Source organism: Callorhinus ursinus, unplaced genomic scaffold (genome assembly GCF_003265705.2).
Source record: "Callorhinus ursinus isolate GAN/ISIS: 27379988/994484 unplaced genomic scaffold, GSC_fseal_2.0 scaffold7, whole genome shotgun sequence".
Classification (NCBI taxonomy): domain Eukaryota; kingdom Metazoa; phylum Chordata; class Mammalia; order Carnivora; family Otariidae; genus Callorhinus; species Callorhinus ursinus.
This window is the reverse complement of record NW_027397069.1, coordinates 27,956,577-27,973,755: the sequence shown is the minus strand read 5'-3', so window position 1 is coordinate 27,973,755 and position 17,179 is coordinate 27,956,577. Positions and strand designations below refer to the sequence as shown.

General features: G+C 37.5%; 2 long non-coding RNA genes across 2 annotated transcripts in view; one reads left to right on the top strand and one right to left on the bottom strand.

Moving 5' to 3' along the window:
* The window catches only part of LOC112826791 (uncharacterized), an 89,629-nt gene that overhangs the window by 29,821 nt on the left and 42,629 nt on the right, over window positions 1-17,179 (top strand). The gene's annotated exons all lie outside the window — the stretch shown is intronic.
* Window positions 1,564-16,511, bottom strand: LOC141373105 (uncharacterized). The gene is made up of 3 exons (XR_012378769.1): window positions 16,396-16,511; window positions 4,690-4,743; window positions 1,564-1,793 (listed from the first exon to the last, which is right to left on the bottom strand). It is a non-coding gene; the product is annotated as an uncharacterized lncRNA (long non-coding RNA).

Sequence of the window (17,179 nt, the reverse complement as noted above, 5' to 3'; positions counted from 1 at the left end):
GCTGCTTGGTAATGCTTTACCATTTAAATACACCAAAAGCCACTTCAAAGATCATTAAGTTGGCTAAAAGCTATAAGAAAAATGAATGCTTCTCTTTTTATGGCATATTTTTGAATATTTCCAGTAGTAATGATTAGAAGCCGAATACAGCTAAATGGTTGAACGTATATAATCTGCTGCTTCTTACAGAGCATGTTTCATCTCATGACTTCCCAGACTAATTACAATACTAGATTTATCTATTAATTTCCAAAAGAAAGTAAATACCGTTATGGTGAGAGTATATAAATACCAACTTACTTGGTCCTAGTGGAGTTTGTCCCTAATATACAAAGCATTTAATACCCACTACCAACTCAGAAGCTAGGGATTCTTCAAGCACTTATTCTCTTGACTGCTTTGAAGCTCTCTAGCAGATCCCCCAGATACCTCAGCGTCTTCTTTTCTCCCAAGCTTTTTTCTGATATTTCATTTCCAATCATCCCTTTTCAGTTTTACAATTTCCCAATGAACTCATTAGAGCCACAACTCTGGATTTATTGTAATGTTTGTTGATAAGTGTCTATATTTTTACCTGTGTGTATTGTTTGATATATTGAAAGATTCATTTATTCGGCACACAACTATTGAGTGCTAACCATGTGTAAAGCTCTAATCTGGATGTTCTAGGAGATACAAAGATGACTGATAATTGATGCTGCCTTAAAGAAAGCTAGTTACTATCTAATGGGCAAGATAAGCATAGGGAGAACAAACTAGAAATCAAATCAGAATTAGATTAAGCTAATGGAGACTAGAGGAGGTGGATCTTCCCTGCAGATTCACTATTGTATCTTGAGATAAATAAAAAGTAAAAGTTCTGGTTATTTTTGCATCTAAGTAAATAGGGAAGAAGTGATATGTGTATAATGTTTGATCATGCAATACTAAAACAAAACAAAACAAAACAAACCCATAAAACAAGGCTGTACATGTCTGTTGCGTTTCCTATCCCGATCCCTAACTTCTTAGGCTGTAAGTGCCTTGTGGGAAGAGCATGTGTTAAATTATCTGGGTTTTTCTACAGTTTTACCATAATGTGTCTAGATTATAAAAATGACACATAACTCTACTTGTCTTTTTAGGCAAAAGAGGCCTTCAAGTAATCCTGGGGGTCTTGAAGGAGCTAGCAATACATACATTTTATATTTTATTATTATTCTCACTTAAGATTACACAGTTTGAAACTAATATGATTTTCTCCCTTAAAACTGTCACTTGCATGAGGGTTGTATTCAATTAGGTTAATGAAATACAACATACATAAAACATGACATAGCTTTAGGAGATAACATTTGAATGTAATTTTTGTGATTTATTACAATTGGTGGGATGAATATAGTGTTAACCTCATTTTGGGTGATTTATTTAGATAACTTGAATACAGATTGGGTCTTTAAATTTTCTTCCTTTTATACATATTGCTAAAAATATAAGTAAACTTAATACATTCTTTTGTCAGTTGGGTTAGACTAGGTTATGCTGTGGTAACAAACACTCCTGAGATCTTATCGGCCACAAAAGGTTTATTTTTTATTTAAATCACTTGCCCATCAGGAGTTGACTGGAGATCCTGGCTCATGTGTCCTTACTCCAGGGCCCAGGCTGATGGAGTTGACCTCATCTTGAAGGCTGTTGTTCACCAATGCAGGTGGAAAGAATGTGTAGTGAATTCTGTACTATCTCTTAAAGCTTCCCAGCACTCCCAGAACAGGTCACATGGGGAGAAAACAAGCTCAATCCTACCATGTACTCTGAAGGAGAACCAGAAATATTTGGTGAACAGTACTAACGATTACCATAATCTTTCAGTCCCTCAAAATAGTAAGAACTGATAAAACAAATCTAGTATGTAAATCAGCATGTCAGAGTGGAAAGCTATCCAGATAGGCAAACAGAGCATCATTAAGAGTTTTCTCAGCTTCCTTTGAGCAGACCTCCTCAGGAGTTAGCTACACTCACTCTTCAGTTGGTCGCTTCTCGTTTCTCAGCAACCCAATCTAATCCTATTATTTTCTTTTCATTCACTCTGTGGGAACCACAGTGGCCTTTTTGTTTTGTTTTGTTTTTTACCCCTCGGTGAACATGTTGGGGACAGTTCCATCTTAGGACTCCGCTCTGCCCCCAACACCTGACATATCTGTTGATTTCCGTGGGGCTGAAGCTCTCTCTGAAAACAACCCAGCCCACCACTGAACTCTTATGGCTGGACATATGCCATTTTGGCTGATGGGCAGGGGTAAACCTGGTAGAAGTGGAGTAGTTGGGGAAAAAATGGAGGCATCTAAAAGTAAAATGAAGACTTTATCAAATAGAGTAAGCTAGACTGAACAACAAAGCCTGAGTGCTGGAGAGAAGAGGTGCTCTGGGTATGACAAGGCAGCTGATTGGGGAGTTCATTCCAATCTAGCCACTATGATGTATGTGTGCATCTTGAGAGAAAGGTGTGTGTGTGCTTGTGTGTGCACGTATAAATAAAGCCTGTAACGTGGCAGCTGGAGAGACCATTTTGTGGAAGTTTTGCAATGGTACAGGACTAGTGCTCCAGTTTATGGGACACTAGGTCCTGTTGGCACCTGGGTAGTAGTACTGGAAATGGGAGAAAAGTTATGGTCTCAGAATAACAGCTCTGGGAACTCTCGAGTCTGAGGTTACAGAGCCCCTGCTCAGCTAGCAATAATAGGGAAGGTAGAAGCAGCCTTGCTGACCATTTTGATGTCTAAGAAATATATTTCAAGAGGGCCCCACCTGAGAACAGTGCATGGATAGCAGAAAGTAAATGAGACATGGAGCTCTGGGGTTGTGTTGCAGCACTAATTTTGTGCATAGTAGAGTTATAGTCCATCTGGTAGTGGTACCATCAGGATCCAACATGGCTGTTCCTTCCTTAAGAACCTGGGGATCTTTGTCACCCTTCCCAAGGCCTCAGCTTTTTGTGATCAGCCCCTTAGCACCCATGTGCCATCATCAGATATCCTGAACTTTTGGGTAGGCTCTTGCCACTTGAGGAACCACAGCCACTCTCCTGCCTTACCCATGCCCTTGTCACAGCAAAGCTACCTCTGCTTTCCTTTGGAATCTCTCCTCATGCATCTACTTTGCACTTAAAAACATAAGCCTTATTTTCATTCAGCAAACCTTTTAGTACCCATAGGAGAACCCTCAGTGACCTAAATCATTCTGTTCTGCCCATTTTGGGGAATACATTCATGGTATTGCGACTTGGGTTCTAAAGATGGAGATTTGGGGAATACATGCATGGTATTGTGACTTTGGGTTCCAAAGATGGAGATCTGTGTTCTAAAGATGGTGCCAATATTATCATAGATTGATAATGAGAGATACAGATACAAGGTGATAACAGTGGAAATATTACAAAAATTGGGTGTTAGACTTCAGAGTAAACTCAGGTTTTATGCTAAACTCACTAAAGCACAGTGTCTTGAAAAGTCTTTGTAGCAATTTGCACAAATTTGTTTTACAGAAAGGCAAGAGCTCTCAATTCTAGGAATGTAAAGTACTGGTCTATTGTACCTGAAATTCACTGTATTCATTGGAGTATGTTGCTGAGAATCTTAAATACTCCCATCATCTCTCTAGCTTATTCCTGAGTTTAGACTCATTTAGACACCATTAAAGAATAAATGTTTCCTCTTTTAGGACAAAGGCAATCAGCTTGGTCTGACACTTGATTTTACATGACCATTAGATCAGGTAGGGCAAAACCAAGAGTAATCAAATTCATAGTTCTCGGTACATGGGTCCTTGTGAATCTTTGATGACACCCACCCAAAGGCAAATATATTTTGAGCATTGTTTGAAATATACAATGTAGAATAAAATTAAATAGATGTAAACCTCATTAAGTCATAAAATCCTCATTTAGCAAACTCCATGAACAGCTAGTTATTTATAAAAGATCAAATGAAAGTTGGACCTCTGTACTTTTGATCCTTGACATGGGAGTCCAGTTTATGGAAACAATGTCAATCTGTGGATTAATTCATTTATTTGTTCTACAAATATTAAGGTACTATATTAGTTTTGTATTACTGCTGTAACAAATTGCCACAAACTTAGTCACTGAAAATAACATAAATATATGATCTTATAGTTCTATAGGTCAGAAGTCTGACACAGGTCACCCTGAGCTAAAATCAAGGTATTGGCAAGACTATATTCTTTTCTGGAGACTCTGGGGGAGAATCTATATCCTTGCCTTTTCCAGCTTCTTAAAGCTGCTACATTCCTTGGCTTCTAACTTTCCTTCCTCCATACTTAAAGCCTTAAATGTTGCATCTCTTATTAACCCTTCTTTTGTCTTCACATCTTTCCCTCTGATCAAAGCCTGAAAAAGTTCTCCACTTTTAAGAATCATGTGATCAACTGGGTCCACCCGGATAATCCAGGATTGTCTCCCCATCTCAAGGTCTATACCCTTAGTCACATTTGCAAAGTCTCTTTTACCATGTAAGGTAATATATTGACAGGTTCTGGGGATCAGGGTATGGACAACTTTGGGGACCATCATTCTACCTACCACAGCTACTAGCATGTCTCATTCCTTTTTCTAGGCACTAGTTATATAAAGCAAAAACAAACAACCCCCCCCAAAAAACCCAGCCCCCCCAAAATAAACAAGGTTCTTACTTCCTGGAGCTTTTATTATTAGAGGGTGAATGGTAGGCCAAGATCTTGATGCACCTGTGAAAAAATATGTAGCAGTCCTTTAGCAACATAACTTGCGCTGGGCCAGGTTAAATTGAGCAGTGTGAATAAAGACCATGGTTTGGAGGCAGGCACATCTGGGTTCCAATTCTCAGCCAATTGCTTAACTGAGAAAAAAAAAAAAACCTGGAATCTACCTAATCTTGCTGACCCCAGTTTCTTTAACTTTAAAATGGGGGAAAATATCACCCATTGAACAGGACTATTACTGAAGATTAAATGAAATTGCATATGCAAAACGTACAGTGCATAGGCATAGAGTGAGTGCTCAAAAATATCATTTCTCTTCTTTAAAGAAGGTGTATCATTATATGAAATTTGAAAATATGACTCCAAGTTCAAACAACAGGACTGTTCTCACTTGGTGTTATTTAGAGGCATGAAGAAAATCTCCCCGACTCTAATTTATCTTTTATCACATTTCCTGAAACTTCGGAACTAGAAATATATTCTTATGGCTTATGGTTCACTTTCTAAGTGTGCTTATTAAATATAGAGTTGTTATCAAGAAGGATAAACCATGAAGCTGTTATAAGTAATTGCTACTGTAATGTGAATTTGTCAAAGGAAGCTGATTAAGGCTGATTAAGTGGGGGTCATTTTGTTTGTTTTGAGCAAAACAGAGAAGAGAAAATAAGTTTATGTGATAGTTCAACTCTCAAGTAGGGCAGACCTGATTAAGGTGCCTAAATCGGTAGCGTTTGGACTTCTCTTTTGTGGAGAGGGAACATAATGGAGGAAGAAAGTGAGAAGGAAAACCAGGGAGATTTGAGTTCACATTTCCCTACTGATCTCTGGATCTAAAAATGTCCCTGCTAGCTTAATTCATTAGACATCATCTATTTAGGGGACAATAAAGGATACGGAAAGATAACCTTAATTATATTATAATATTGAGCACAAGCTCACACTTCCCTTCAAGAATAATACTTCTAGTGAATGAACATTGAGCTTGAAAGTATCATCCACTGGGGTTTGGAACTAGGTAGATTTCTGAAAGTTTATTTCTTGGAGCGAGGGGAAGGAGACTATGCCAGATTCAGGCATGAGTTCCTTCTCTGTGAAGGTAGAATCTAAGTGAGCACTGGAGCAGAACCAACCTGACTGGGTCCTGGGGAGAGAGGACACTAGGGACCAGGTGATACCACAAGGGTCCATTATGGGAGACAGACAAGGAGATGTGAGTCCAGAAGATTGGATTAGACCAGGGGCCTAGTTCTGAGGATGGGACAGGCAGGTTGGTTATATCATGACAAAGGGCAAAGTTAAAAGCAGATATTAGGGTTTTGTTTCAATTAGAGAAGAGAAGGCAGAGTTAAATTTCTAGGACTGAGATCCATGCTTGATAATGTTCCTATATTATTAGAAGATATGCATTTCACAAGGGAAGACAGTGAGCAAAGTAACACAAAAGACTCTGGTTTCATTAGGCTTGTGGGCAAATGCATGAACTTAAATTAACTAGTTACAGTAGCAAGTTTGGAAACTTGCCACTCGCGGGTTGGGATACAAGCTATGACATACCTTAGAGAGTAAGTGTTAAGATAAAGTCGCATGGAGAGGAATTGTTTTGGGAAAGAGGCAGTATGAAGGAAAGCTAAGCGTGGGGGCTCTAGGTTAATGCCCCAGGGCTTCAGGGCTCTCAGCCCCTCACCTGCAGTATGGACATAAAAAATGATATCTTACAGGTTTGCGATGAAATCAAAATGAGATAATGCCTGCAAAGCACTTAGTGCAGTGACTGAATAGTAAAACACTCAATACATTATAGGTACTACCACTTATTTTAATGATTCTGAACCACAGAGCTATTTTTCTACTTCCTCTAGGGGCTGAGACCTGGGATTGGTGGCTGTTGGTATTCAGACCTTCCAGCATCAGAGGGGAGTTCAGAGGGGTGCCTACACTCCTCTCTTTCCCCTATTGACTTTCTCCTATTGGGGATTAAAATTTAAGTTGGAGTACAGCAGTTTGCATGGATAGTCTTTCCTTCCAAATATTATCATAGAAAGGCATCTTCTTTCTTGCTCCATCATGAAATCAACATCATCTATCCAATAATTACTCCCTTCAAATACTTGAGGGGCACATGTACATTAGGTACTCACTGATATTCAGAGGAAATAGGGTAAACAAAAGTTGATATGCTCTAAAAGATTTTGTCTGCAATTGAGAAAGAGTCTAAGAAATGATAACCCCTGAACTTTGTGACACCTACCGCAGATATTTTAATAAATATTGTTAGGATAGCCAGCTTATTTTCTTTCTAATATTATCATGGAGTCAATTTTAATACCAAATTTTCATAGAGTAGCATACTGTTTCTATCAAGAATAATGACAAATTCTGTATCACTTTCACTCACATGTTTGTCTCTATATATAATCACTATTAAAATCATAGGCTTGAGTGGAAAAAGAAAAAAATATGAATGGCAAATCATACAGAGAAATCAAATTGGTTCAGCACATAAAATATTCCATTTTCAAATGCCTTGCAATATAAATGAAATAGATTGAGTAGTGCTATTTTCGAGGCTGTCCCCTATTCAGCATTTATGATGAACTCTCTTGAAATAAGAGAGAACATTCAGTCTTTGCTGAAGTGTTCCTGGTATTTCTTAAGGAGATGACTTTCAGGGACTTTATAAGAAATAAATACCATAGAGACCTATGTCAGGACTATCATCATGATTAGGTAAATCTTAAATCTTGAAGAATTTAAATTAGAGCTTTGTTTTTTGTTTTTTGTTTTATAAGTTCTAAGAGACTGTATGTTATTAGTAAATTTCTCTTTGGGAGAACTTGAGCAGTTTGCACATTTAAATAAATATTACATGCAAAGAAACTCAATCTGGCATTTCTGGTCCTATGCATATATTTGAATCCATTAAGTTTATTAATAAATGAATGCATATTTATTGCATACTTGCTATATAACCAGTTATGTGGCAGGTGCAATGAAGTTTAAGGTACAAATCAATTATAGAATATAATCTTTGTCCGCTAGGAGCTTTTAATAATGTTGGGAAAGCAAACATGGAAGAGTATATATAACAACATCTTGCATGGTGAAGGTCAAAACTAGAAGAGCAATAGGGTCAAGAAATGGAGAGGTCACTGTGACTCATAGTAGTCCAGGAAGACTTCCTGAAAGAGGCTGGACTTGAGCTGAAAAAGAGGTGTCAGTTTTGAATGAGGGACAGTAGTATTCTAGACCTGAGAGAGGCTAACAGGGGTTTGAGTGTGGCACCAATGAAAGCGATTGAGAAGAAAGGCCTGGCCACGAGGACACAGTGGGAAACAGTGGATCAGTATACACTAGAAGTCTAAGTTGAAAAGCCATAAGAAGCAAGGTATGTGCCAAGACTCAATCTGCCCTAGCCTATGTGCTCATCTAAAGTAGATACTGTTACTGAAAGCCTGTATCTCCCACAATAAGTCCCGGGAATAAAAGCTATGACATAAGAGCATATAGCCAATGGTGTTGTCATGTGTTGTATGATGACAGACTGTAGCTACACTTGTGAGCATAGCATAACATAGAGAGATGTTGACTCACCACGTTGTATGCCTAAAACTAATGTAGCATTGGGTGCCAACTATACTCAATTAAATAAAAATAGACACGCATGAATAGACAAAATAGACACATTTTCAAAAACATAGATACCATAATTTATGTACAATTTGAACTCGGATACTGCCAAATAAAGGTGATGAGCTTAAATGTTTTTTTTAAACCTTGTTATCATGTAAGTAAGCCATGTGAATTACTTATTTTTAAATCTTCTCCTCAAACTGAAATATATGCAGATAAAATGGTATGATGCTTATTTACTTCAAAATAATCTGACAGTGGGAGAGGAAAGTAGGTGAGGATAGAGATGCAACACAATTGGTCATGAGTTGGTGACTACTGATGCTGAACTGTGGGCACACAAAATTTGTTAAACGATTCTACTTATTTTTTGTTTGAAATTTTCCATAACAAAAGAATTTTTAAAACAGCCTCCTACTTTATCTGTATGATGCATCATTCTTGTGAAGTTGATGTCTGTCTCTCCTACCAAATTTTCTGACTCCCCAGTGATGTATAAAACCAGAAAAATAATCTACAGGAAATTAAATGCGCACACACACACCCTTAAAGAAGAACGTGAAAAATATTTCTACAACCATCTATTATAATAATTTCATTTATAATTCCTATTAGCTTTAAAAAGAGTAGGGCTTCAGCCTTGCTGACTTTTAATATTGTGGATATAGTCTACTTTAATGCTTTGCATGCGGAATGCATGAATACTCTTTTAGTCTTACGATTTTGTTGAGCAAGTATCACCGCAGGGCACTTACTGTGATTTTGAATTGTGTGTCTTGCTAAGTGTTGGAATCAGTATTCACACCTTCATGCAGTCACCCATTCAAAAGCTTTCTAGTTAAATCATATTTTTTTGTGATGATGATCAGTTATGTGCCAACTATTTTAAAATTATTTGCTGTGCAGTGGAGCTGACTCTGAGCTCCTGGTTAATACAGCCCAAAAGAGCCAATGAACAATTTGCTCATTTGGATGGCTCTTGGGGAAATAGATTTGGCTTGGATTAGAATCCCAACTCTGACCCTATGAGCACTTTAGGCAAATTATTTAACATGTTTGGTCTTAAATTTCATCTATAGCTGAACTAAAACTACTTAGCTTACAGAGTTGTTTAGAAGATTAAATTAAGCTTGCTTTGCCAGATTCTCTCCTCTCATTCACTCTTGAATCCCCTTCTATCAATTTTTACCTCTACCACTCTACTGAAAGGCACTATGACCTTCACATTGGTAAGCCTATAAGCCTGTAAGAAGTGTCTCACTATCATCTATCCCCCTGGACAGGTGTACAGCCATCATCTTCACTTGATTTAGGTCTTTACTCAAATTCATTTGCTCAGTAAGACCCTCCCTGACTATCCAATTCAAAATTTCAGCCTCTATGCCTCTATTTTGTATTCTTGTTTCCTGCTGTTCTTAGCAATTTAATACATTTTACTTATTTTTCTTGTTGACTTTCTGCCTTATCTCCTCCCTGCCTGTCTCCACCTCTCCCGCTCATGACATATAAGCTCCATGAAGGCAGGGGTTGTTATCTGCTGTTTTTACTGCGTGTCTTTATTGCCTAAAGCAGTTGGTAGTACATAGTCAGCACTCCATAAATATTTGTGGAATGAATGAGTGGACGAGACAATGTACTTGTGCCAGAAATGTGTCTGCACATAATAGATGCTGAACACAAAGTAATTTACTCTTTCCTTTTTCAACAAACAATATTGAAATAATTATTTCAATTAATGTTGACAATAATTCTAGATAAATTAGATCCCTAAACTAGTATGTGTGCAATTCAATGATATGGCATTAAATATTGTCACAGATATTATGATTTTAAAAATTCATGAATTTATATTTTCAACAAACATTAATTGAGGGTACATCATGTACCAGGCATTGATCTGGGCTCTAGTAAAGGGAAATAAAATGCACTGCTGCCTTTAAGGAGTTCTAAGCCTAATGGGGAGGTAGACACTAAAAGAAATCAACACATTATAGTAAATATAATCAGGGAAATATGCAGGACAAGGGGTCCTCAATCCATCCTGAGGGTCCCAGAAAGATCTCCAGAGGACACAATAATTGAACTAAGTGTTAAAAACAAGCATGAACTAGGGAAGTGGAGGATAGAAAGGCAAACCATACAGGGCAGCTTGCTCGAGCAATGAACTGAGAAAAAACGTGGTGTGTGTGTGTGTGTGTGTGTTTGTGTGTGTGTGTGTGTGTGTGTGTGTGTGCTGAGGGGGGCAGTTGGGATTAGATTTAGAACTGTTAGAATTTTAAGTGTGATGTGGCTGGATGCCTATTTTTGTTATGTCTTCCTTCCCATACTTGTTCTTTCTTTGTGCCTAATGTATAGGTAGAGTACAGTATATGGGTATTATGTTTCATCTACAGTTGTAAACAGTGCTTTCACTTTCTTACACCTTAGAATACTCTTTCTGTGGGATCAGGACTCTTTAGCGTATATAATCACAACATGAGAAGATAATTTTTACAGTTGCAATTATCACTTAAGACATGTAGAGATGACTAAGGGAGGTTAAATATTCAGATTGATAAAAATGATTTGCTGTGTCAGGGGAAAAAAATCCTCTTGCTTAGTTTTTCCAGAAACTTGTGTATAAAAGACAGTTTGTTCAGTATGGAATTTTGCATGTAGAGAAAAAATTTCACTTGAACAAGCCAAATGAGGCTTGTAAAAACAAGAGCCTAATACTCTGGTAAATCACAATTAGGTACAATTTTGGAAATTAAGAATTTGAAAATTAAAAGCCATGATTATTCAAAAAGGGACTTTTGTACCATTTTATAAAAAAGGAAGAGTGCTAAAATTTTTATTTTCTTAACAAAAATAATCTTATATTAGTTAAAAAGGAAAATTGTGATACTTATATAATGACTTTGCACAACTATCTTATTAGAGGCAGCTTGTTAAGCTCCAGAGAGTACGTTTGAAAAACACCATCTTCTGAGTATTCATCACAAAAACCTTATTAGGCAAACACAGGCGAACCTACATTAATTTTATTTTCTAAGTGAGCAAAAAACGCATTTCAAAGGAGACTCACACTAGCATTCCAAGTGGGATACAATAATCCAGGTCATCAGAGAGCTTCTGGAATTGATTTGGCCATCTTACTCAGGAACTCTGATAAACTGTTTTACTATTACAGAAGATGGCTAGTTGTTCCCCATACTCTGTTTCTCCCTTTGTCCTGGGCTCCTACCATACATCTAGCAGCTAGATTTCATTGCTTCCTTACAGCTATGTGTGGTCTTGTGACTATGTATGAGCCAAGCGGATATGAGCAGGAGTTATTTCCCTGGACCTTGACTCTTTCCGCCTTTCTTTTTTTCTGGAAAATGGATGTGTCCCTGGTGCTGTTTTGCCCAAGAAGACAAGGATGGTACCTTATGGATGATACAGTTGGAAGACTGAGCTGCCCTGTCAGTTTGTATCGGCCAATCTGTTGTGTAAGAAAAAACTTCTGCCTGGCTTCAGTTATTGTATTACTGGCTTCTTTGTCACATGTACTTAGGCTATTCCTTAATTAATACAATTAAATATATTTCTTTGTGACTAATTGTTAGAAGGTCCAGACAATTGATGAGGTCAGCAAACTAAGCAAGTTACTGAAGTCAACATATCTAAAAACAATACTAAAACAATAAAGTATAAAGATAACTAACATTTTCCTTTATTTGTAGTTTGTTTGTTTGTAATTAATTCATCAGTAACTTTTAAAACAAATATTTAAACACTTTCTGTGTCTAGATTTTATTCATAAGAAAGCATTTCTTTTCAATATCATTTAAGGGACACCTGTGTGGCTCAGCTGCTTAAGCATCTGCCTTCGGCTCCGTTCATGATCCTAGGGTCCTGGCATGGAGTCCTGCATTGGGCCTCCTGCGCAGCGAGGAGCCTGCTTCTCCCTCTGCCTGCTGCTCCCCCTGCTTGTGCCCCCTCTCTCTTTCTGACAAGTAAATAAATAAAATCTTCAGTATCATTTAAAAATTTTCTTGTTCTTAAGGGACATGTATTCTAGGACAGAGAGAGGACAATAAAGAAGTAAATGAAAAATGTGCAATAAAACTTCTGATTTTGAGAGGCATACCACTGAGTTGTGCCTTTGAATAATCCCTTCCCCTTGAACGACAGCAGGCTTGTGTTAAGCCACCAAATATGGCAAAGGTGTTGGGGTATCACTTTCACAATTATGTTACATTATATTAGATTCCATTTCAGAAGATTGTAGACAGATTTTCCTGCATGCTTTGAAGAAGCAAACATCTATGTTGTAAGCTATGGATCACATAGTGATCCTCCACCATAGTATGGTGACTTCTGGGACTTAAGTGTGGCCCCAAGCTGGCAGCTAGTAAGAGTGGGTCCTCACTCACACAGCTGCAAGGAGATGAATTCTGCCAACAACCAGGGTGAGACTGGAAATTAACTCTTCCCCAGTCAAGTTTCCAAATGAGAACACAGTGGTCCACACCTTCATTATAGCCATGTGAGACCCTAAGCTAAGCCAAACCTAGACTCCTGACCCCAGAAATTGCAAGACAATAAACATGTATTATTTTAAGCAAATAAGATTTTATAATTTTTTACACAGTGGTAGAAAACTAATACACTGTTAGTGATGCATTTTATGAAAATGACAACCCAAAACCCCACACCAATCCAAAATACTACATAACTAATTGAATTTTGGATCCCTATGGATGAAATCCTCACTCACTCCTCTCATTTTCGTATAGCTCAAGATATAAGATGATAGACTTATTCATTAAAATAATTAAATTATATAGCAACAATGATAGCAAAACAGCTCATCTTATGTTACATCTCCATCTGGATAGTTGCTTCTAATAGAAATTTCTTTCTAATTTGGTCTTCTTTGTTTTTTTAGAAATAGTCAGCTGTTCAATAAAATTATATGAAATATTTTTGCTTTCTTTAAAATAAGCTGTTCCATTTTGACTCAGCAAATTGTACTAATGAGGATATAAAGAAAAATAAACATTTGTAGTTTATGGAAGTTCTGCTATAACAATTAAAAAATTATTTATATTTCTTGTCCTTACAAATCATATAAAAAGACATTTTTCTTAAGAAAGGATGAACACAAAATATTTTTAACTAGATACAACTAAAATTACTTTGAAAATATTCTATTAAAGTAATAACCTGTGGTTTGAAGGTTTAGAACACTATTAATGTATTAATATTAAGAAAAACCTTGTTTCCCTTGGTGAATATCAAAACCCATTATTCTCTAAGGGCATGTTTACATAACAGCAAAATTTTGTTTCAATAAAAATGCAAGGGGAGGGGCGCCTGGGTGGCTCAGTCGTTAAGCGACTGCCTTTGGCTCAGGTCATGATCCCAGGGTCCTGGGATCGAGCCCCACATCAGGCTCCCTGCTCGGCGGGAAGCCTGCTTCTCCCTCTCCCACTCCCCCTGCTTGTGTTTCCTCTCTCGCTATCTCTCTCTCTGTCAAATAAGTAAATAAAATCTTTAAAAAAAATGTAAGGGGAACTATACCTGGGAGCAAATTTCTTAACACGAAGGCTTCTAACTTACATGGAAAATTTTATTTATTAGTTTCTTAAATTCAATTTCTATCACCAGAAATTTTGATTCAGCAGGTCTGGGCAAAGACAAGGTTTCAGAAATGGTAATGGAGGAGAGTGGAAAGCCTGTGCATCTGAGTTTTTTGTTAAGTCTCCCTGAGTATTCTGATACATGCTCGTGTTTGTGATCTACTTTATTCAGTTTATTGAGTCTCAGCTCGGTAGGTGTGATGTGAAAAGCAATCGTTTCTAATTTCTGTGATGCTGTAATCCAAGAACCAGTTACCTGTCACCATCTTTTAAATGAAATTTGCAGTTTCAAGTCCCAACTATGTCTTAATAATTGATATAAATTATGTCCCTGATTAGTAGATCTTCTCCTCCATCAGTGAATTTAAATTCTTAGAACAGAGGAGAAGAGAATGGGAAGAAAGCATTAGGGGTGTGTGTGTGTGTGTGTGTGCACATGTGTGTGTACGAGCATTGATGGTTGGGTGGATGACAGTAGGAGAACAAATAATTATGGACTGTAACTGAAATACCCATGCCTAGCTACCTAACTTGTATTCAATCTTCAAGTCACCTCTCCTATGAAGTATCCTTCATTCCTTGGCAAAACCGGGCTCCACTTTATCTTGGCTCTCATAACACCCTGTAAATAACTCTCCTACATGTGTCATGGTATTTTATGGCTGCCTTTCAGCTCTGGTAGGGATTCCACCCTTCTGCCTGTGTAATCCTGAGTTCCTAGCACAGTATGTGGTATGGAGGAGGTTCTCAACACATGAAAGAAATTGGACTTGAAAAGTAGCAGAAAGGGGTAAAAATAGAAACATATATGGGTAAGAATGAAGAAAAGGTGTATTAGATAATATTAACCTTAGTAACTTTTTGGACTTCTTATTCATTTAGAATTTGTTGCCTGAGGCTCTTTTTTATTCCATTCCTTTCCCCCCCCCATTTCGTTCATTTACTTCTCACCCTACCATTCTGATATATAAAGTTTTAAAACTGATGGTGTGGTTATTAATAGTTTTCCTAAAGTTGATAGAATTGTTTAAAGTATAAACAATTATAAGTCCCTTCTTTCATACTCCATTCAACAGTAAAAGTAAATATAATCACTATCCTAGTGTGCATATGGATAAATGAAAGAGTATGTTCTTTTAAGAGGGAAAGACAAACTGACATTTGCTGAGCATTTATTGTATCCCAGGCCCTGTGTTGGACATGTACTTAGATTATTTCATGTAATCCTTCTATTAACCTATGAGGCAGGAATTATATTTCACAAAGGAGAAAATAATATTAGAGGTTATAGAAATGGCCCAAGGTCACATAGCTGGTGAATAGCAGACCCAAAACTGGAATGCAGATTTATCCTAATAAATTCTAGTGCCTTGTAGCCTAGCCTGAACTTATATGCAAGGGTACAGTACAGAGCCACCTGTGCATTTTAACATATCAGAGAGGATACACCTGCTGTGGGGAAAGTTTAGCCTAACCTAACTCATTTATTTTGCTTTGCATATTTTAAATATTTTAGCACCTTCTCCATTTCATACAAGTTACCACCCTATTCCCAAACTGTAATCTCCAAATTCTTGGTCAGTAAATGTCTTCCACAGCTAAAAATGCCCCATTTCTACTCTCAGAACATTTAGCTTTATTTTATAAAATGTATTAATATATTTAGGTTTCAATGTCCCATCTTGACAGTAATTTGAATTAATATGCAAGATTTCCATACATATGAGGATTTAGCTTATGTACAGTCATCTATATTCATATCACATTAATCATTTCAATCTAATCTCTGAAATAAACCTTACATTTTAAACAGGACTACTTCCATTCCCTAAAGAAACCAAGTGAGTTTTCTGTCTCTATATCCTTGCTCACCATATTTTCTGAAACACCTTTAAATATTTGTCTAACAAAATACTGTCCATCTTTCAAGGACCCACTAGAAAGTGCTCATGCCTCTGCATTGAGTAAACATCAGGGAGAAAAAGATGCTGACACTTGGTAGTGATCCACCTTGAAAAGCACAAGATGGGAAGATACACTGACCTAGGAGGCAACAGAAATTGTCTAAGGCCTAGTGTCCAAAGGACACAGCAAACCAAGTATGGTTTAGAGCAGGTGCTAAGAGATCACTCCAGCTCTGCACCTCTTGGCTACATCTGGTTTGTATATTGATTAATTCATTCAATCAATAATCCATTGAACACTTATTATCATTTATGTATTAGGAACTAATAGGAATCAAATAAATAAAATGCATTTCCTTAGAGTGAGGAAGAAAGATAAACATTAGGGATTTAAGTTGAATAATATTATTCAATATTATTCTTGAACGGACATTGTGGGGATACTACTGGTAGTTTTATCTATCACTGACTCAAATCTCTCGCACCAAGACATTTTGAAGGACCAAAGAGCATACCTGCCTACTTTCAGCTTTCCGAGTGATAGTTCCCTGATGAGGATCAGCTGGCCCTGAGGCACTTGACGAATTTTTCCATGTGACACATGTTGAAATAAAGGGATGGCTTATCAAAATCCTTGTTAGAGGTGAAAAGGGTGGGGACAAGGGGGTAAAATGGAAGTCTTCTGATTCCAATTCTGGAAATGAGACTTAATTCCATTATAGAATTTGATATGAACCTTCTGACACATTTCCTGCCCTGACGGATGGTGGGTCAGGAACTGAGTAGAACCTATCTAACAAGTCAGGCAAGGAAGTATGGGCCTAAGGTGGTCTCAGCTGTCAGCTGGAGAGGCACAGGACAGTTCCACTGTCACTTCCTCCAATAAAATCCTTACAGTTACCCAAACCGGAGTGGTGGTTTACCACACTCTGTTTATATCCACTTGTTACTTGCCTTGTATGCAGCAGTGCCTGGTCCTCAGGCCAGAAGGGTTTAAAGGAAAAGCATTGCACTTCAAATATCAGTCCTGGAAGGAAATTGGGTGGTCTAGACTCTGGGCCCAAGGAAAACCAAGGTTTCACAATTAAATTCACATGTTGTTGATATGGGGCCTTCAAAAGGGAGGGATGGGAGGAGCATATCATGAGCTAGGGGAAGGGTGGTAGTGGTTCTTTTCCTGGGAGACTTACTCAACATAGCAGAGCCTTTGGTTAGAGATTCTGGTACAGGGAAAAAAGAAATGATAAGAGCTAGGCAGGGTATTTGGACCCCTTCCAAACTATGCAGATTTGAAGGGCG